At 36.8% G+C, this 21648-nt stretch overlaps 1 protein-coding gene and 1 non-coding gene across 2 annotated transcripts in view; one reads left to right on the top strand and one right to left on the bottom strand.

Moving 5' to 3' along the window:
* Sntg1 (syntrophin gamma 1) overlaps positions 1 to 21648 on the top strand; it is an 826637-nt gene that overhangs the window by 234022 nt on the left and 570967 nt on the right. The window lies entirely within an intron of this gene.
* Positions 3469 to 3573, bottom strand: LOC118578960. The gene has a single exon (XR_004944343.1). It is a non-coding gene; the product is annotated as a U6 spliceosomal RNA (small nuclear RNA).

Raw genomic sequence — 21648 nt, forward strand, 5'->3', positions numbered from 1 at the left:
AAGAATAATAAAAAAGTTATATCTAATAAAAGAAAAACTATATACAATATGTACAGTAACTATATACAATATATATAAGCAATAAATATATCAGTAATGTCTAGTCCATTTGTATTTGACAAATTCAGAGAAAATATTCCATTATTTATTCATTTTGGTAAGTCCAAAATGTACCTAATTCACTTTCTATCCTAACATTACCAATAGAAAACTATCCTATGTTGTCTTTCAAACTTATACAATTTACACCTCTTAGTGAGTTTCTTTTATAAAATTTCTTAACAAGGAAAATTGGTACTACAACTATCTAATCTTCAACTCCCTCAGAAAAGCAAGAAGGAAATAGTATTACCTAGTAAAACAGGAAGTGCAAACAACTGACTTCCAAAAAAAAATTGAGTTGAAAGGAACAGCCAGCTACCTGCAAGTCACTCAGTGTTTCTCTGCAATGTTGGTGCATCATCTTCAGCCTATAGGCTTAGCATATCTGACAGATGCATTTTGAAGTTGGATGTTCACAAGACCTACAGCTCCACCTCAGTTTTGGTATGAGTATTCCATGTACCAGATAAATCTGAATTCCACCAGTGTTCTATCATTTTTCAGGATTTTAAATTCTGGAAATTGCTGGAGTTTTTGGAATTCAGTTGCCTGTCTTCTTGGCTTATGGGTGGTTTCATCTCTTTTATTAAATGCCAGTCTAGCATTGAGAGGTTAGACTCCATAAGCCTAGCTACTCCTTCAAGAATAACTGTTTCAGCTACTGTTCCATTGCATACCAGAAGCCATCAGTCCACTGCCTGTTCAGCTGCCTTCATAGAAAGGGGTATTGTACCTTTTTCAGATTACAAAGCTACTGTGGGATGTTCTATATGTTAAATGTGTTGCTCTGATTGGTTAATAAATAAAACACTGATTAGTCAGCAGCCAGGCAGGAAGTATAGGCAGGACAAAGAGAGAGGAGAATTCTGGGAAGTGGAAGGCTGAGGCAAAGAGACTCTGCCAGCAGCCACCATGAAAAGTGAGATGTAAGGTCTTGGTAAGCCATGAGCCATGTGGCAACTTATAGAGTAATAGAAATGTGTTAATTTAAGATATAAGAACTAGATAACAAGAAGCCTGCTCCATCCATACAGTCTGTAAGCAATATAAGTCTCGGTGTGTTTATTTGGTTGTGTCTGAGCAGCTGTGGGACTGGCAGGTGAGAAAGATTTGTCCTGACCAATGGCCAGGCAGGAAAACTCTAGCAACACAAAGCCACTTCAGCAATGGTGACATAATGTCCTGGCATCAGAAGACGCCTGATGCTAAAGCCACAACCACAATTGGCAAAGATTGGTAGTCCTTTATTTTGTGTCCTGTTTGTCCATTTTCAATCACATACTCTCAGCAGTTGATGTGAGGGCACTTTGTTGCCCAGTAACTAACTTTTGCCACAATGAATGTTAACTCCATATGCAGTTTTTTTCGATGCCCATAACTTCTCTGAAGTAAATTGGTGCTACCAGAAGTAGAGATGTCTCATAGCCATAAAAAAGAAAAATTTTAAGTTATTAAAACATTTTAAATACCATATTGTATGGGTCTTTGAAGATGACCTGTCTATCTAAAATGTATCTCTGCTTAACCTTGAAAACATATTTGGTATGACTACAAGTTCAACTGTAATATCTAACTACTAACTTTCATTTATTTATATCCTAATAGTTGGTAATAACATTCAAGGATTAGCAAATTATATTACATTGTTAAGTGAACTATATAAATACAATATCCTGAATAAGAATGGAAATATACATACAGCATTTTCTAACAATATCAATATATATAATGTGTATACAATAGACCACCTCAGTTCCCTGTGCTCTGAGGGGAGGGGTTTGATAGAGCCATCTCATTTAGGACTATGTATTCAAAGTCTGTCTGTCTATGCATTACCAGTTCACCAATAAAATCTATTCTATTCTGTTTTCCCCTCCCAGAGAGATCCATGTGTCCCTCCTAGTCATTTCCACTAAACATAACTTTTCTGAGCACTCTAGATTATAATTTGCTTATCATTTATTTCATGGCTATTAACCACATATAAGTGAATACATAGCAATATTTATCTTTCTGGGTATGGGTTATTTCACTCAGAATGATTTTTTCTAGTACTATCCATTTGCTTGCATTTTTCATGATATCATTTATTAAGAGCTGAGTAATACTCCATTGTGTAAATATATCATATTTTCTTTGTCCATTCTGTGGAATATATAGGTTGTTTCTAGTTTCTGGCTATTATGAAAAGAGCAGCAATGAACATAATTGAGCAAGTGTACTTTGTTAGGATAAATCACTGTTTAGGTATATGTCCAAGAGTTTTATAGTTGGATCTTGAGGTACATCAATTCTCAACTTTCTGAGGAATCACCATATTGATTTCCAAAGTACAAGTTTCCATTCTCATGATCAATGGAGGAGTGCTCCCCTTGTTCTACTCACAAGCATGAGACATCACTTATGTTATTGATCTTATTTATTCTAACAAGTGTAAGATAAAATGTCAAAATAGTTTTAATTTGCATCTCCTTGATGGTTAAATTGGTCAAAAAATTTTTTAATGTTTCTCAGCCTCTTGAGTTTCTTCTATTGAAAATTCTCTGTTTAAATCTGTATCCCAGTTTTCATTGGATTGTTTTTTGTTTTGATATGAAGTTTCTTGAGATGTTTGTGTGTTTTGAATATTATTCCTCTATTAGATGTGGAGCTGGTGGTGACACTGGGGGGACTTGGAATGAAGAAACAAATGGAGTAGTGAATATCCACAGTCAACCTATCTGTTTCTCTGGTAGGATTAGTCTAAGAGTTAGCAGGACTACATGCTGAAATTTCAGGTTAGGTTAAAGCAAGGAGTGGGGAATGAAGGTCAGGAGGGGAAGGTCATTGGTTTCCTCAGGAGTTGTAGATAATGGGGAACAAAAGGCTGCAGAATATGTTGTGTTACAGAGCTGAGGGTAAAACTGAGGGGTGTGTCTGGAGGAAGAGAGTGGAAGGTGGAGATCTGTGGTCAGTCTATCCAGTTCCCTGGCAGGAGTCAAAGATAAGTTTTCATACTGTAACTAACAGGATGGGAGTAGACCCTTTAAATGAGCACACATTGGGGACACATCTATCATTGAATTGAGAAGCTAGTATCTGATTGACAAAAGACAGTCTCCTGTAACTCTTGACAAAGATGCATTAGTGAGGTTAGTGCCTGGAGTTGTGGGATAGATTCTAATGAGATCATTTTAAATGAAAGCTACCAAGACCACAGAAAGCTTGTCGTATCTTAGACATACAATAGTAATAAACATAGATAAAATATGTTAACCAAATTTAAGTTGCTTATTAAAGATTTAAGTTATTATAGCATGTACCTTGAAATGTTTTTTTTTCTTTAATAAAACACATTTACTTTTTGATGTTGTTGACCATATCAGCAAAAATATGGAGTGCTTCAAGAATGTGTATATCATCCTTGCACAGGGGCCATGTTAATTTTCTGTTTCAGTCAAATTTTTGTATATATGCTGCTGAAACAGGCACTCATTCATAACTTTTTAAAACTGAATTTCCTGCAGGGGATGTATTTTCCTATGGGGTATGTTGAGCTGTGAGAGCAAAAAACTGCCCAGAGTGAAACAACAGACTTCTGACCCATGGGAAAAGTCCTTTGCTTGGAAGGATACAGAATTCCCAGTGTCCTAAAGAATAATTAAATTATTTGTTATCCCAGAGTCATTGGGTTAGAGGAAGGAGCACAATTAATTCCTTACTCAGGGTCTCATTACACTATACTTTCTGTATCACCCAGCCTACATTGTCACCTGGAGCTTGGGATCTTTCTCCAAGCTTATTTAAACTGCCAATTAAATATGGTTCTTTACTTTGTTTCTATGTGATGAAAAATGTTTCTCCGAATGACCAGCCTCCAGCTTTTAGAATTCATGTCCCGTCTAGAACATCTGCTTATCCTCCAAGTCTGCAAAAGTGCATGTTTCATCCTTCTTTTGGGAAGGTTATCATGTGACTATCCATGAATGCATACTATAAAGGGTAGTTGCAAAATTAAATATGATTCAGACATTACCATACTGTTTAAAATAATGTGTATTGCTAGACCTTTGCATGAATTTGTTTGATAGTCCCTATAAGATTCTATCTCTTTCAAATGTTTGTGCAATCCATAGAAGCAGTTTCCATGCCATAAAAAATAACAATCCAAAGTGATGCTGAGTTCTATTGTGATATAGCCATCTCATATAACTATCATTTTATAAAGTATTAGACTTCCATAAAACTATAATTGATTTCAGGAAAGGCAAAAAGTACAAATAGGAATATTAAAAATTAAGTGGCAAAAGCAGAAACACAGTTTTATCATCTGAAATGATTAAGCTGTTGCCAATCCTTGAATTGCATTGCTTTGTGGTGTCAACCCCTCTCTGAATAAATACCTAAGTGTCATAGAAACAAAAATCAGAAATGGTTGGCAGTAAGTCAGTAGACCATTCCTCATAATGACCTTTTAAAATATTTTTGTGAATTTGAACTTGGATAATCATTCTCAAGGTAGGCTAGTAGTTTAGATCCAAGGGCCTGTTACAGGAAAAGGAAAGTGTGAGCATGTTACAGTATATTCTCTTATATTTTATTAAAAGCTAATTTCCAAAAATTGTGTTCTATAGAGCTTAATCTTACAAAATTTTGTCATAATTAGGGATACTATTGCTGTGGTGAAACACCATGACCAAAAACAAGTTGGCGCAGAAAGGGTTAATTTGCCTTACACTTTCACATCACTGTTCATCATTGAAGAAAGTCAGGACAGGAACACAAACAAGGGCAGGAATCTAAAGGCAGGTGCTGATGCAGAAGCCTTGGAGGGGTGCTGATAGGGATTCTACCAGTCATGATGGACTAGCTTTCTCCCATCAATTACTAATTAAGAAAATTTCTTATAGCTTAATCTTGTGGAGACATTTTTTGATGGAGTTTCCTCCCTTTCAGATGATTATTGCTTGTGTCAAGTTAGCATAATACTATCCAATATATATATTGGTGATCACTGGGACTTGGAATATAATTGATGTGTACATCAATATGTATGCTAACCTCTGGGAAAAGCTAGTGTGTTCAATGCATGGATCCTTTGCTTCTACTTTAAATGCTCTTGAAGACTTCTTTATATTATTTTATTTTTCTATGTCAGCTTCTAATCTGCTCTCCAGGATGTTGAGATTGCCCAAGAATTAACCTTGCAAAGGAAAAATACCACTATACCTAAATTCAAGTAAGAAATCACTTGGCAAAAAAAGAAATCAGCAGTGAATTGGAATTAATGAAAAACTTACTATTTTCTATATCTTTGTAAAACAGATATCACCTTGGCTGTCATACTTTTTTAAAGGTCATTTGCTGTTTTGGAAAAATCTGGTGTTTTTACCCTTGTTATGGTGTGGGAAAGACAGCAGCATTATGAACATAATATACAATTGGATGGGCTTTTTGAGAGAATTCAGGGTAAGAGAAATATCTGCTAGTTCTATAGATGTGCATGTGTGTATGTAGCAGAGTTTCTCAACCTCTTGGTTGTGACTATTGTAAAACACATTTCCAATGGTCTTTGGAACTAAGATAGTAATCAGTAGCAAAATTACAGTCATGAAGTAACAATGGAAATAAATTTTTGGCTGGGGATTACCACAACACGAGGAACTGTATTAAAGGGTCAAAGCATTAGAAAGTTGAAAAACACTGGTATGTAGTATGTGTATGTACTGTATATTTGTATTGAGTTTATATGCACATTGCAAGACAAGTGTGTGTGTGTATGTGTGTGTGTGTGTGTGTGTGTGTGTGTGTGTGTGTGTGTGTGTGTTTGTTCAAGTACCTGTTTTTGTAGAAGACAGCAGTCAATGATGGGTGTCTTCTTCAGTTTATTTCCACTTAAATTTTTCAGATGGGGTGTCTTTCTGAATCTGGAGATCACAGTTTTAGTTAAGTATATTTAACACTCAGACAATGAAAATCCACTGTCTCTACCTCTCTTGTACTAAGATTACAGACACACACTATCATGTCCAGATTTCTTTTAATATGCACTGACAGGAGCCAGCTCAGATCCTTATGCTTATACAGAAAGCTCTTTACTGACTCGGGCAATTTGTTTAAAATTCAAATAAATTCAGGATGTAATTAGATACCTCAACCATGACATATATTGGAGTCCCATTTGGTAATGAGTTGAACTGTCTTGAATAAGAGGACATAAGTAGTGTCTTCTGGAAGGACATGGAAAAGCCATTCTCAACATGCTCCATAACAAGGGAAAGTCAGGGGGACTCATTTATCTAGCAATAATTTAGAATGAAAGAGTCTAGTCGATATTGGTGGAAGACCAATGTGGTCCACGACCTTATGCTAGGACAAATGTCACACTGTTGAAGGATCACATGCTATTTATTAGAACAGGTAGAACCTTAGGTCTAAAGTTGAACAAGCCATTATGTTTATTTTCTTAATAAATCATGGAATATTTGAATTCTTACCTTATGGACGATAAAGAACTGCTGTGTTGCATTAATGACAATCAATGTTCCATGTTATATTTCAAGATGGGGTCATAGTTAAAAATGTGTTGTGTGTGTGTGGAGGGTCATGATACTTCTTTAGATACACAATTGGAATAATGTCTGAGTGTATATCTTCATGTTATGGAAACCAAGGAGCTCAGAAGTTCATGCTCAGGTATTTTATGAGTTCAGTGCTCAGCTTGGGCTCCCTCAGGTGATAGTCAATTTCAGAAGTGGATGAGATTAAAAGCTACCAGGCTTCAATATGCTTTGCTTATCATCCTGAGATACAGAGCATGAAAGATACCAAGTATCTGTTGGATATGAAAGAGGTACTGGGGCATGAAATAGACTAGATTTTTATAACACTTCTCTAAAGAAGGGAGAAGTTTTTCTAATATATTATAATCTACATTTTTATTTACTATAATACTAGTTACCTAAAATTCATTGCATTTGAAATAATGCATTGTACTTTCCAGAAATAAACAATTGGAGAATTTAAAAGGTATGACTTTCTGAGTGCAGTGTTGATATGCTTCCTTTCCTATGCCACTCTGATTTTGCTACTAAAGTGGTGCTAGCCTCAATGAAGAAGTTAAAAAAGCAAACTTTTGTTTTAATTTTCTGTGGGATATGTAGAGATTTTATTTCTTAGTCATTTGATAAACTATCATTTGATGAGTGGCTACAATTTCCTATTCATTTGTGTCTACTTGATATCTCTACCATAAAAATAAGTTTTCTTTATTAGCTGTATTGCATGGTGAATTTTAAAAATTGATTTTACCTAAATCATCAAGCTTATGAGATATTTTCAATGCATATTCCCTGGTTATCCTTTGATCTAATGGAGTAATAAGCCTGCTTTATATTTAATATTAGATATTTCTTCTCTTTATCATTAAGTAGCCTGCCCACAGTGTCAGTATGCTGGCTAGTTTTTGAGTCATTTTTGAAGAGTGAGCTCCATTTAAGAAACTGTTCCCACCACATTGGCTTGTGTGCAGGCCTCTGGTGCAATTCCTTATTTACTATTGAGGGAGTTCCCAGACAAATATGGGTGATGCTACTCCTGCGCAGGTGATGCCCATGTATATAATAAGAAAACAAACTGAGAAAATCAATAAGCTGCACTCCTCCATAGTATCTGCATTACTTCTTGCCTCTGTTTGAGTTCCTGCCCTAACTTCTTTCAGTGATAGCCTGTGGTGTGGAACTATGAAGATCCTTTGCCCCAAAGCTACTTTTGGTCATGATGTTTTATTATAACAGTAGAAGCTCTAAGGCAATCATCAAATTATTTATTTAAAAAAAACATTTTATTTTATCTCTCGTTTTCCTGTTTTCTGCTCTACTGATTTTGCTCCAGTTTTTGTAACCGCTTTTCTTTGTCTTTCTGTTTTTCTTGTGTGTATCTTTTTCTTTACTCATTTTTTTTTAATGAGGCTTGTCTTTCTGCAATTTTCTCAGGTGCACATTAGGCACTATTTTATGCCATTCTTTTCTAATCATTGCATTTTAATTCTATCATTTTCCATCTAAAACTACATTTCGTTATCTTTAGATTAAATATAGATATATTTCCTTTTTGCTACATATATTATTTTATAGTGTCTAGATGGAAAGGATAAAGGGTATTCTTTGCCAAACACAGGAAAATGCATCAATCTTTCTGTTACACAGATATTACTATAATTCCAGTGTAATCTGAAGGCATGCTTTTAATGTTTCCAAAATATATGAAGAAAATTCTTTTTTTCCATGAGATGGTCTACTGCTGTGTGTGTTCTACAGAAACTAGAATAGAGTGGATGCACTTTGCACTAGTACCATCCACATCAACAGCATCCTCCTTGTGTCAGACCTGTGGATTTCTAGTTGTGGAAAGAGGGTACAATTGTGAAAAGCAGTTTGTCTATTGGGATTTTTTGAAGCTTTATAAGTTTTCATATTATATATTTAATTTTGGAGAACAAGGATGTTATTCAATAATTGACCTTCAGAGAAGCCCTCCTTCTTTTTAATAATTTTCCTTTTTATTGAATGTTTGAATTTATTATATTCATGGCAGATTTCCTTTGATTCAGAACAGTGAGGGCATTATTCAAACTTCTAATAATATCACATTAAGTTATGTTAAGTGATATTTTTCATAATTTGTTATTGAGTTTTTGTTTAACTATTTTGATCTTTTCCATGTTTTTATTTACTTGAAATTTTTAGATCATACATAAAATGATTATTGACTGTGTTCAGTCATGTACATTGTCCTTATGGCAATTTGCTATCCATTACTTCGGGTCCTTTTTTACTTTTTCTGACTTTTCAGGTCTTGGACACATGTTTTAAATGATTCAATTTTTTCCCCCTCTTCCCTAGTATACCAACAATATCCTTTGTTTATAAAAGCTTAATGTGTGGTGGTGTTGTGTTTGACAAAATATTGTGCACCCTTATAAACTTATCTGGGGTCAGAGACAGAACAGCCACAATATTAAACATAGATGTCAGGCAGTGGTAGCATACACCCTTAATCATAGCATTCCAGAGGTAGAAATCCATCTTTTCAAGGATACAGCCAAGCATGGTGACTCACGCCTTTAATTCCAGAAAAGGAGCCTTTAATCTCAGGGAGTGATGGCAGAAAGTAGAAAGGTATATAAGGCATGAGGACCAGAAACTAGAAGCATTTGGCTGGTTAAGCATTCAGGCTTCAGAGCAGCAGCAGTTCAGCTGAGATTCATTTGGATAAGGACTCAGAGACTTCCAGTCTGAGGAAACAGAATCAGCTGAGGAACTGGAGAGGTAAAGTTGGATGTGGCTTGTTCTGCTTCTCTGATCTTCCAGCATTCACCCCAATAACTGGCCTTAGGTTTGTTTTTATTAATAAGACCTTTTAAGATTGCTGCTACATTAATGGATATGCTTGAGTTTCTAATTTATACTTGGAATAATTACACAGGATGTACTATCATTGACTTGCAGATCTTGTACTGTACAGCAGTGTTGCCCTCTTCATACATGGCCCTCAAAATCCATATTATTCATTTTACTTCTTCTTCTTCTTCTTTTTTTTTTCTTTTGCTTGTTTTGAGACAGGGTTTCTCTGTGTAGCTTTGGCGCTTGTCCTGCATCTCTCTCTGTAGACCAGGCTGGCCTTGAACTCACAGAGCTCCACCTGGCTCTGCCCCCCAGTACTGGGATTAAAGGCATGTGCTGCTATCACCAGGCCATTTTACTTTTTTATATGCTACTATCTCTCACTGAATTGCTAATTTTTTTTTTTTTTTTTGCCTGAAATTACATTGGAGTAGATCAAGGAGTAACTAGAAAATATAGCCCATCTTAATGTTTTGTTGGCTTGTTTTTTTCCTTGTCTTGTTATTTTGCACACCTGACTTTCTTATCATACACTGTACAAGACAGGTACACCACACTCAATTCAGTCTCTTATTTTCCTGATTAGATTTTTGTACCCTCGCTTTTTAGCACTATGTTTGTCTTTCACTCACATTTGAGGTAAAAATTTTCTTTTTATAAACACAAATTTACATTTTTTTCTTTAAAATACATATACCATATGCCCATATTCACACAGTTATGTGTGATAAAACAAAACATAAATCTTAAATTTGTCCACTGACAGCTGTTTTCAATACTTTCCCTTTGTTTAGCTTTTGAGATCTCAAACACTGCTTCGGTGTGAATTTTGTTTTTGTCATACTCTATGTCTGCTGTGCACATAACTGCAGCTCTGTGTATCAGTAACTGTGAACAGCTCCCAGATATTTGGCTCAAATCTTTTTATTTATTGAAAATCACTTGTTCTCTCAGTTTATGGTCATTGACATATTTATTTGCAGGGTTTGAATTTGTCATGTCTTTTGACTATATCTTATATTTTTAGTTGTAAGCCTAGCCTTTAACAGCTGAGTCAATATCTATAGCACATTTTTTGTTTATTTCTTAATGTTTGACTGTGTGTATCAAGTGCCCATCTGTGTTCCCATGCTTTCCAGATTCTCTTGAAGTGTTGGGCCTTCAGTCTGCCCAATGTCTCCTCTAGTTGGGTTTACCTTACTTGTTCTCTATATCTGCCCATCTCTCCAATTTAAAGAGGCAAAAGCACTGACATTTCACTTCTGAGATTGTCCAACAAGTCACTTACTCTAGTGTGCTTCATTATTCTTGTAAGGATGGAAATGATTTCTAATAAGCAAAGAAGCTGTGATGTTTCAATTATTTATTTATTTAGTAATATTTCACATAAATGCCCCCCAGAAAAAAACATTAACTGCTAATGTAATAAATTTATTTTCTTTTATATTATTTTTTGTTTTAAACTTTTATTTGTCCTTTTAAAGTTTTAGTTACTTTTTAATTGTTCTTTTATTTTTGAGATTATATCATTTCTTCCTTCTCTTTCTTCCATCCATACAATCTCATATAACCTTCTTTGATCTCTTTCAAACACATAACCTATTTTTCATTAAATGTTGTTACATATATATGCATGTATATACACACATACATGTAACCTTCTCAATATGAATAATGTCACTTGTATGTTTGTTTCAGGAATGACCATTTGCTATTGGCTAATCAATTGTTATCTTCTTCCCTGGGGAAGACTATCCTCCTGCCCTCAGCATTCTGTAGTTGCCTTTAGTTCTTTGTGTAGGTTTGAGGCCTCCTGAGGTTTACCTCTCCACATTAACTTGTCTATTGATTTCTACCTCATTAAGCTCATGTTTAGACAGTCATCTAAGTGAGTATAACTTCTGACATTACTGGCAGACAATCTTGCAGCTCCTCTTTGCTCCTCTGGCTCTTGCAATATTTTTTCCCACTCTTTTTCAGTGTTCTCTGAGTTTAAGGGATGGGAGACTTTTGTAGATGTTCTCTGTGGAACTGTGCTTCAAGCATCTGCATACTGACTATGGTTCCCTGTAGTGTTCTCAATCTGTTTCTAAAGGATGTTTCTTTGATGAGAATTACCGTGATCTTTGGGTATAAGGACACATATTTATAATGTAATTAGGGATTATACCACTTAAGTAAAATGTCAGTTGGATTCTCCTCCAAGATCTATGACTTACCTAGCCTTACATATTTTGCTAGGTTTCTAGGCCAGATGTCTTGTTGAATGCTTACTAAGTCTAACTAGAGAGCTATTGGTTCCTGCAAACATGGTAATTCTGTCACTAATACACCCATAGGACTATTTTGCCATGCTGGTCAATGTTGTGGTTCATAGGCATCATAGCTGGGTAGGACATTGGATGCCTCCCTCATTTGGAAACTTGGCTGTTCCCTTCTGGTACCATGTGAAGCTAATGCTCATGGAGGAAACACTCAGGTCATTTCCTGCTCAGGTCCTCTGGGATCTGCACCTTGTACATGTGTAATTGGAGATCTCCTCTCCAGGTGCCACCAAGCCCCCGCAGTCCAACACTCATGTATAAAATAACCATTCAGACAATTATATTACTTATAAACTGTATGACCATGGCAGGATTCTTGTTATCTGCTTCTTCTATCTTAAATTATCCCATTTCTTTTAATCTATAAGTTGCCACATGGCTTGTGGCTTACCAGTACCTTACATCTTTCTTGTCATGGTGGCGGCTGGCAGTGTCCCTCTGCCTCCGCCTTCATTTCCCAGCATTCTCCTCCTCCTTGTCCCACCTACCCTATCCTTCCTACCTGACTACTGGCCAATCAGCACTGTATTTATTTCAATCAATCAGAGCAACACATTTGACATACAGAACATCCCACAGCACTTCCCCTTTACTTTTTTTCAAAAAACAAGGTTTTAATTTTTATATAGTAAAATTTCAGATAACAAAACAATTTTCAAGCAAGAATTACAGTTGAAGATATCCTATCTATCTTATATTTGTGAGTCTAAGGTTTTATATCTAACTTATCTTTTATCATTATTGAGGAAATTATAACTATCTAGTCTTCAACCACATCAAAGACCTCAGAAGGATATAATATTACCTGAGAACCAGGAGAAGGATGCAAGCAACTTTCTGGAGTCTTGTAGGGTAGACAGAGATAGCTGGCAGCCTGGATAGTAACCTAATGTTCCTTTGTAAAGTTAGGGCATTTGTCTTCAGCCTATAGAGCTAGAATCTCTTGGTCACTTTTTTCAGTGTCCTGTAGAATGTCTGGCAGTTTCCTCTGTGAAGCAGGAACCTGAAGGACCATTTTGTCAAGCAAAGTTCAGTGGTCATCTTTCTATGGGTCCTGCATGTCCAGTTGATCAAGCAGTCCAGGCAAGAACAGTTTCTTGTCCAAATGGCTATTTTTGCCAAGGTGAAGATAAACTCCATATGAAGTGTCTTCGATGCCCATCCTCCTCTCTGAAGTAAATTGGTGCTACCAAGCAGACATGTCTCATTGTCCAGAAAGTCTAAATTTTAAAAATATTTTAAATGCCATATTCTGTAGGTCTACTACACTTATCTACATCTTTGAGAAATATAAAGAATATAAAGACAGTTGCAGCATACTATAGGAGTATAGATCTGAAAAGATAGGAAGGGTTGGGATTTTTACTTTCCCTATGAATATTCTTCATTGATTCTAGGTTCAAAGGGGCCATTCCCATTCAACTATATTACAGCTCAGCACAGAAGAATAATCACACTGTGATAGTCACTCACATTAATATATTATTAATAAATATGGACAATGGCTGTTATATGGCACATGGTGCAGAGACACAAATAATCTGCTGTGTAGAGGAGACATTATCCAGAGGGAGATACAGAGACTTCAAGGGTGAAGAAGTAGTCAAACTGAAGGTTGCTATAAGATTATCCGTGGCTTTCTACTTCAAAGGGTTTCTCCAGGAAAACAGTAAGAGAAACTCTGGGTCCTCGCTGAGTAATAAGTTATTATAAGAACTTCACGGGCTGGAGAGATGGCTCAGAGGTTAAGAGCACTGACTGCTCTTCCAGAGGTCCTGAGTTCAATTCCCAGCAACCACATGGTGGTTCACAACCATCTGTAATGAGATCTGGTGTCCTCTTCTGGCCTGCAAGCATACATGCTGTATACATAATAAATAAATAAATCTTTAAAAAAAAAAAAAAAGAACTTCACAAAATGAACAATGAACTCTAAAAGCCAATTCTTCTTAAGAAAATATAAAATTATAAAGTGAAGTAAGTTTCTAATGAGTAATACAGGGAAAGATTTTTGGATATTCACTTCATGTGGAAGCACAGAAAGGACCAGATTTAGCTAAGTTTCTAGGCATATGCTGGCTATCCAGTAGCTTTTAGCGAACAATCTACTCTTTCACTTTTCCCAAAAGAAAAAAGGCTAGAATTCACTACATTCATTTTGCTTATTCATATCAAGAATGTAAGAGACAGATTCAGAGGAATCTATCACCAATCAAAGATAGAGAAATCCCATAGATAAAGTTTCATCACATATGATACACAACTGCAGTTAAAGGCAATTAGAACACTGAGCATCATTAGAAATTTTATGAAGAGACAACATCAACAAAAAAGGAGCAAAGGCTCCTGGTAGACTAGTATGAGAAAGAAATTTAATAACAGAAAAGCAGGAAACTCATATTGCTAAAAGACAAAGTATAGCCCAATGACTTTGCAGTGATCAGCCATTGAAGTTGAATTCACCAAGAGGAAATAACTTTCTTTTTGACTGAAAATCATATTCAGAGCCTTGAACATGTTAAGTAGTTAACTACTACAAGACCAGGATATATAACCTACTATGTTAATTCTACTCTTACCTCAATACCTTCTAATTTTACATTCATAAATTCAGAAAGACAAGAACTACAAAGAGAAACAAATGTATTTATTGTAGTATGAATCTTAAATGGTCTACTAATAAAAACAAACCTGAATGCAGGTATTGGGGTGAATGCTGGAAGATCAGAGAAGTAGAACAAGCCACAGCTATCTCACCTTGCCAATTCCTGTTTTCTCAGATTGGAAGCTTCTGTGTCCTCATCCCAATGACTCTCAGCTGAACTGCTGCTCAAAAGCCTGAATGTTTAACCAGGCAAATGTTTCTAGTTTCTGGTCCTCATGCCTTATATACCTTCCTACTTTCTACCGTCACTCCCTGGGATTAAAGGCTCACTTTCTGGGATTAAAGGCATGAGTTACCATGCCTGGCTGTATCCTTGAACAGATGGATTTCTGCCTCTGGAATGCTATGATTAAAGGTGTGTGCTACCACTGCCTAACATCTATGTTTAATATTGTGGCTGTTCTGTCTCTGACCCCAGATAAGTTTATCAGAGTGCACAATATTTTGGGGAACACAATACCACCACATTTCCCCCCCTTTTTTGTCTAAAATTTAAAAAAGCTTATAACTCATACAAGAAAAAACTATCCAATAAGTATATAAACATATACAGTCAAAAATTATATTAACAATGTCTAGTCCACTAACATTTGACAGATTCTGATAAAACTCCATTATATATTTTGACAACGTCCAATCCAATAATATTTGATAAACTCAGACAAAAAAATTTCATTACTTATCCTATTTAAAAGTAGTAGTTCCTTTTTAAAAGTAGATTCAAAAATTGACCTTTTTATCTTATCATATCTTATTCTATCTTTTTTCTTTTCATAATAGATTCTGTAGTCTACCTTTTGTCATTTTTATGTCTTCCCTTTTTCTTTTTACAATCGGTTCAGTGATCTACCCATTTATCCTATTATTCTTTATCTTTTCTCTCAAAGTAGATTCATATCTACCTAGTGTCTATGTTCTCTTTTTTCTTTATTTTTAAACAAAAACTCTGAATCTAATCTCCTTGTTCAACTTTTTTCCAGACCATTAACAATTAACAACTTGTAACCAACCATTGTAAACAATGACAATATCTAAAACTCATTAAATGACCAAAAACCTCCCATCCCACCTCTTATGAATGTAGGTTTTGTTTTCTTAAAATTACTTCCTGCTTTCTGGGGTAAAGACATCTTTAGGGAATACTAAAAAGAAAAATATTGGGTTAATTGTCAAGTCCTGTGTCATTTGTCCACTCTCTGCATAATGAGAAAGTGCAGGGCTTGTTTCAAGTCCTTGTTTGAGTAGTCTGTCAGGCTGATCATCTCAGCTAGCCATCTCAAAATTGTCCTGACCAGTTCCGTGGTGTTAATCAGCTTAATGACTTTATCATGGTCCTTGTGGAATCATTATTTTTGTTTGTTTGTTTTTGTTTCTCTGTGTAGCTTTGCACCTTTCCTGGAATTCACTTGGTAGCCTAGGCTGGCCTCCAATTCACAGAGATCTGCCTACCTCTGCCTCCCGAGTGCTGGGATTAAAGGCATGCACCATCACCGCCTGGCTTGTGGAATCATTGTTGTGGGATCCTATCATCCTTTTGAAGATTTCAAAGTTGCTGTAAGGCATGGTCATGATTCCCTTTAGATTTTTTTTTTGTTTTGTGTGTGTGTGTGCCTCCTCTGTGGTTTGGAGCAAACACAGTCTGATAAATGTCTGTCTTTCAGAACCATGAATGTTCTTCCCTAGAAGAGAAAATCTTCACAGCAATTTCTCCCCATCATTTGTCTTGACAAACTTTTCCAAACTGACCTTTGCTGATGCTTTCTTGTAACACAATGGTGCTGGCAATTCTTCTCTGAACAAGTAGTAGTAAACCCTTTGTCCTAGGTAGCAGCATCACCACAGTTACCAACAGGATGAGAAGAAGCCGGCAACTTGGAGCAGCAGCCAATGCCTCCATAGTCCCACAGCTACCACTGTTTGCGTCTAGGCCCCAGCCCAAGCCTCCTAGGGCAGCCTCAGACTCGGGATCCTCCTGCCTCTGCCTCCTTCAGTAAATCCTACTAGTGTGCCACAACTGGCTGAGGGTAGCTCATGTCTGAGCAGGGGCCCACAAGGCTACAGGCAAGCAGCTTTTCATGAATTCATACCACAAATGTTGAGCACCAGATGTAGCATGAATCTTAAATGGTTTTATTAATAAAAACAATCCTGAATCCAGGTATTGGGGTGAATGCTGGAAGATCAGAGAAGCAGAACAAGTCACAGCTATCTCACCTTGCCAATTCCTCAGGTGATCCTGTTTCCTCAGACTGGAAGCTTCTGTGTCTTCATCCCAATGGCTCTCAGCTGAACTGCTGCTCAAAAGCCTGAATGTTTAACCAGGCATATGTTTCTAGTTTCTGGACCTCATGCCTTATATACCTGTCTACTTTCTACAATCACTCCCTGGGATTAAAGACTCACTTTCTAGGATTAAAGACATGAGTTACCATGCTTGGCTGTATCTTTGAACAGATGGATTTCTGCCTCTGGGATACTAGGATTAAAGGTGTGTGCTACCACTGCCTAACTTCTATGTTTAATATTGTGGCTGTTCTGTCTCTGACCCCAGATAAGTTTATTAGAGTGCACAACATTTCAGAGAACACAATACCACAACAATTTATTCATCTTTTGATTTTTTTTAGGTTCTTATCCTCAAAACTGATAAAACATATAGGGGAATTTTGATTCATAAAAACTTCAGGAAAAAAATGAAGTTCATGTAGATGTTTCTGCTCTTAAATCTATGCCTGCATTTTTTTTCCGTATGTGCTAATTGTGAAGGAATCCAACATCTTAATGAAATGTAAGAGATTAGGTATTTGGAAGTAAGTCTTGCCAAGCACTGGGATTTTGAATTGTCACATATCAGAGTAACAGCAAAACTGGTATGTGCAGGTCCCCAAGGAAATAATACCCAGTGACAAAATGGTCTTTAAAGTCAAAATTAGTGTAAATGTTCCAGCATGCTGCTGGCCATAGACGTATAGACAGAAGCAAGCATGAATCCTCTCTAGAGGTAAAGAGCACCATATCAGATTATAAATTAAGTTTGTGGCATTCTTTTCCACTGTAATTTTCACTTCTCATAAAATAAGAGCAAATAAACATCATTAAATTAAGAAAATGATAAATTTTCTATAGACTAGACCAGCAAAAACAAACAACTCTGAAAAACTGTAGTATGCTGAAAGACCAAATATTGTCACTTGTCTGTTGTGCGAAAAGAAGCATCTTAAGGGATGAGTGAAATTTGGTGCATACTTTGTGAAGATATCATCTATCACTGCAGGGAAGGAATGGCAGCAGGAAGATGGGTTAACTGTTCAAAATGCTGCCATAGTCAAGAAGCAAAATGATGCATACTAAAGCTCCACTTGCTTTCTCCTTTTTATACAGTCAGGGATTCAGACCACTGAATATGCCCCAACTTTCATGATGGGTATCCCTACTTCAATTGATATAATTTTGAGAATATTTCAAAGACATGGCAAGAGACTTGCCTCTCGTGATTCTAGAAACTGCCAAATTGACAATCTTAACAGTCAAAATAGACTTTTTGTCATAATAACCTCTCAGCTCTTATCCACATAAGCTTATGGATATTTCATAACGCAAAAAATATTTGATCTATCTTGTAAGAACCCCAGAGTCTGTAACAGGTCCAAGATTGATCAAAAGTGAAAAATCTAAGTTTCTTTTGAAATTTAAGACAATGTCTTAAAGTGTGAGGTAGAAAATAAAAATAAAGTTACCATAGTTCCAACATACAATGGCACTTCCAAAAGAGAAGAATGGGGTACCAGAAAGCAATGATTAAACCAAGGCAAAATAAAGTTCAACAAGACTAACAGGAAAACCTGCAGCTCTCTGCAGGTATCTGGGAGCTGTGATGGAATCAGTTGTGATCCAAGTCTGCTACCTGCAGCACACGTAATTTGTCTCTTAGGCTGGCAGCACTTCATGTTAGAAGCTTTCATTCCTAGACCTCTAATGGTATTACAGACAGTTTGGAATCTCTATTACAACTTACACTTCACCTTATCAGCTTTATGTAATGACTCCTTGGGACTTCCTTCCAGAGACTCCAACTATTGGTTTAGGTGGCTGCCATGCCAGCAGAGGAGAGTGCTGGATGGAAGAGTCAATGCATCATAGTTACCTTTTAGAGCTTTATTGGGAAAGAAAGAGAGAAAGGACTGCACAGAGGGGGGAGAGTGTGTAAAAGGGAAAGAGGAGGCACAGAGAGCCCACCCACTTTTTAGACTGGGCCGCCTGTTGGTTAAATTCCAAATGTTGGTTAAATCAGCATTGCTGGTGGCTGGCCACTGCCTGTGGCGACCAGCTGGAGCAGTGTGCTGGTGGAGGGGTGTGCTGGTTGAAGAATCACGAGCCATGGTTACCTTTCTAGAGCTTTATTGAGAAAGAGGGAGAGAGAGGAAGAGAGACAGAGAGACAGAGAGACAGAGAAAGGGACAGAGAAAGAGACCATGAGGAGGAGAGAGGAGAGAGAGAAGGGGGAAGGGAGGAAGTGGCGCAGAGAGGGCCCACCTGCTTTTTAGGCTGGCCCATGTCCCAGGATTATGACATAATTAAGGATAAAAGTCTTACCCCACCATCACAGGCTGATGACATAATTAAGGACAGAATCCTTAAACCAACACTGTCATCTATTTCCTGCCTTCAGTATATTTCTTAAACCTTGGCATAAGCCTTCATTAAAAATCCCATTCTTACATTTTTCATGCCTAAAAAACCAGAATGACATTGACAGTCTTCCATGTTCTGCTGCCAGGTTGAGATGCAGTTGCTGTGATGGCTTCTTTCCATAAAGGCAACTGTTTGGGAGACCCTCTGCATGTCATTCTTATTTCAGCAACTCTCCTGTGAAATGAGTTTCCATTCTCATAAGCTAGGAGTTTCAGTAAATACAATCTTGTACTCAGGGTACCATGCCATATTGCCTGTGGAAAAAATGATGGCTTAATGGTGTGAATCTCTTTATGAACAATGGAAGTTTTATTATCTGTGCTTTGCCAAACTTTAAATTTGCTCATATTCCATTCCTAACCAAATATCACATTTTTGCATCATTTTTCTTTTTCACTATAGCTATAAATAAAAGCATCAAGCATTAGCATTTCATGACTGATATGAAGTCACAACATGCCCATATGGTTGGGCTTGCCTGGTGGACTGACTAGTTATTTCTGGTTCAAAATAGCCATTTCTGGGTCAAAACATCTTTCATGACTAGGACTCCATGGCTTTGCATGGTTGTGTAAAGTGCGCTCTACACGCATGCATGGAGTAGCCATATGCGTTTGTGTACATATGCGTGGCCCACTCTTTAAAACACAAATATAATTTAAAAAAAAAAGAATAATAGCAACAGATCCTCTTTGTCTACACTAGTTAATTGTGTCCTTGGAAAATTTTAGAGAATAAATTGCTGTGTCAAAGGAAAAAAAAAAAAAAAAAAAAGCCGGCACCATTTTTGCACCGGTCTCTTCTCCTCTTCTCCTCTCTCTTGTCCTCTTAATCATGTGCATTTCACACAGGCTTGTCACGTCTTCTCTCCTCTCTCAATAAAAACTCTTCTGTGGTCTTGTTGTGTTCGGGACATTTTCTCGCAGGGTAAGAGCACTGCCAAATAACTAACAATGACCTCAAGCCATCTTTCCTTTAATTTCTTCCAATGAAGAAAATAGTTCATTACTTTAAAAATTAGCATTTTGCAAGTTCTCGGTAAGGGGGCAGAATACAGCTTCAATGTAACTCAAGCACCCATCCTTCCATTTCTCTATAGGATCCCTTTTCTACTCAGAAATTCCATTAATCAGGACTTTAATATTTGTAGTTCTTCTGGCCCTCCAAACTCCAATAGAATGGCCCCTTTATCTCTCATCACTGAACTGAAGGACTTATCTAGTCCAAACTTCCATACACTTCCACAGTCCTCTCAAAAGTCAATTCCAAAGACTTAGATACCAAAGGAATAGTTTTATCACATTAACTCATCTTGTTGTCAATTCCTATATGAATTACTTTTCTTATGGTTGTGCCCAAATAGCTGACAAAAGCAACTCAGGAGAGAATTAATTTCTTTCAGCTTATAATTTGAGTCAATATAGTTGTCCATCATGGAGGGAAAGGCAACATGACAGAAAGATGAGAAAGACCAATGAGTGTTCATGATTAGCAGCACCCCTTTCTCTCTTTCAGTAATCTGGAACACTAGCCTATGGAAAGGTACAGCCTGCTGATCCTTTAATCTTGTTTGCCTGCTTGTTTGTTTGTTTGTTTTTCTCTACTTTTCTCTTTTATTTCTGGGTTTCCCTAAAAATTCTTACAATCTGTACTTGCTCGGGAAAAGGTATTTATTATAGATGTGAGAGAGAAAATATCTGTAAGCCTTTTGGAAATCCAAAGCTGTTACATCTACCTATCTCTCTGAGACAGAAGGAGAGGGGCAGACTGGAAAGTGCCAGGGTTATCTTTTTCAGGAGCAGAAAGAAAAAAAGGAGTGGCAAAAAATTGGGTTATAAAGAAAAAAAAAACAGAAAAGGTAGCTGCAGGATGTGTGTGTGGTGGTGGTGGGGAAATCCTGTGAACTAAGATAGCATGGAAATTTAGGATAGAGGACTTCCATATCACCTGTCAAAGATGCCTGGGGGAACCTGAAGTTTAGAATTTGCTTTTGTATGCCATTTAGGTACTTATCAATAGGGAGTCAGATGACCCATTTGCCAGATAAATGAGAGATAAGGCTCTTCCTGGTGGCCAGAAACCTGTGAAACAGGTTCCTGAGGAATGTTGAAAGGAAGTGCTAGTAATCCTTCTGTTTATCCTGACAGAATTCATGCTGAGCTGAATCCAGGCAGTCATCTTCAAACGTAACAGTCTGAATCTTGTAGCTCTCAGATAACCCACCAATGACCAGTGGTCTGAAAAGTCATGTTGATGGAAGGAGAAAAGCTTGAGAATCACATGATTAATATTTATAGCATCCTGGGTTGATATCTGTTCTTGGACCTGCGAAACAAATGTTGTATTCCTTCTTTGGGTGATACATAATGCAAGCCAGAAGGCATTACACTGGGTAAATTGCATTTCCCAATATCAGACAGAGTTCTAGAAAAGTTAATGCCTTTGAGAAGTAGTCTCATTTAGGAAGATCATTAGACATTCT

Source organism: Onychomys torridus, chromosome 2 (assembly GCF_903995425.1).
Source record: "Onychomys torridus chromosome 2, mOncTor1.1, whole genome shotgun sequence".
NCBI lineage: Eukaryota > Metazoa > Chordata > Mammalia > Rodentia > Cricetidae > Onychomys > Onychomys torridus.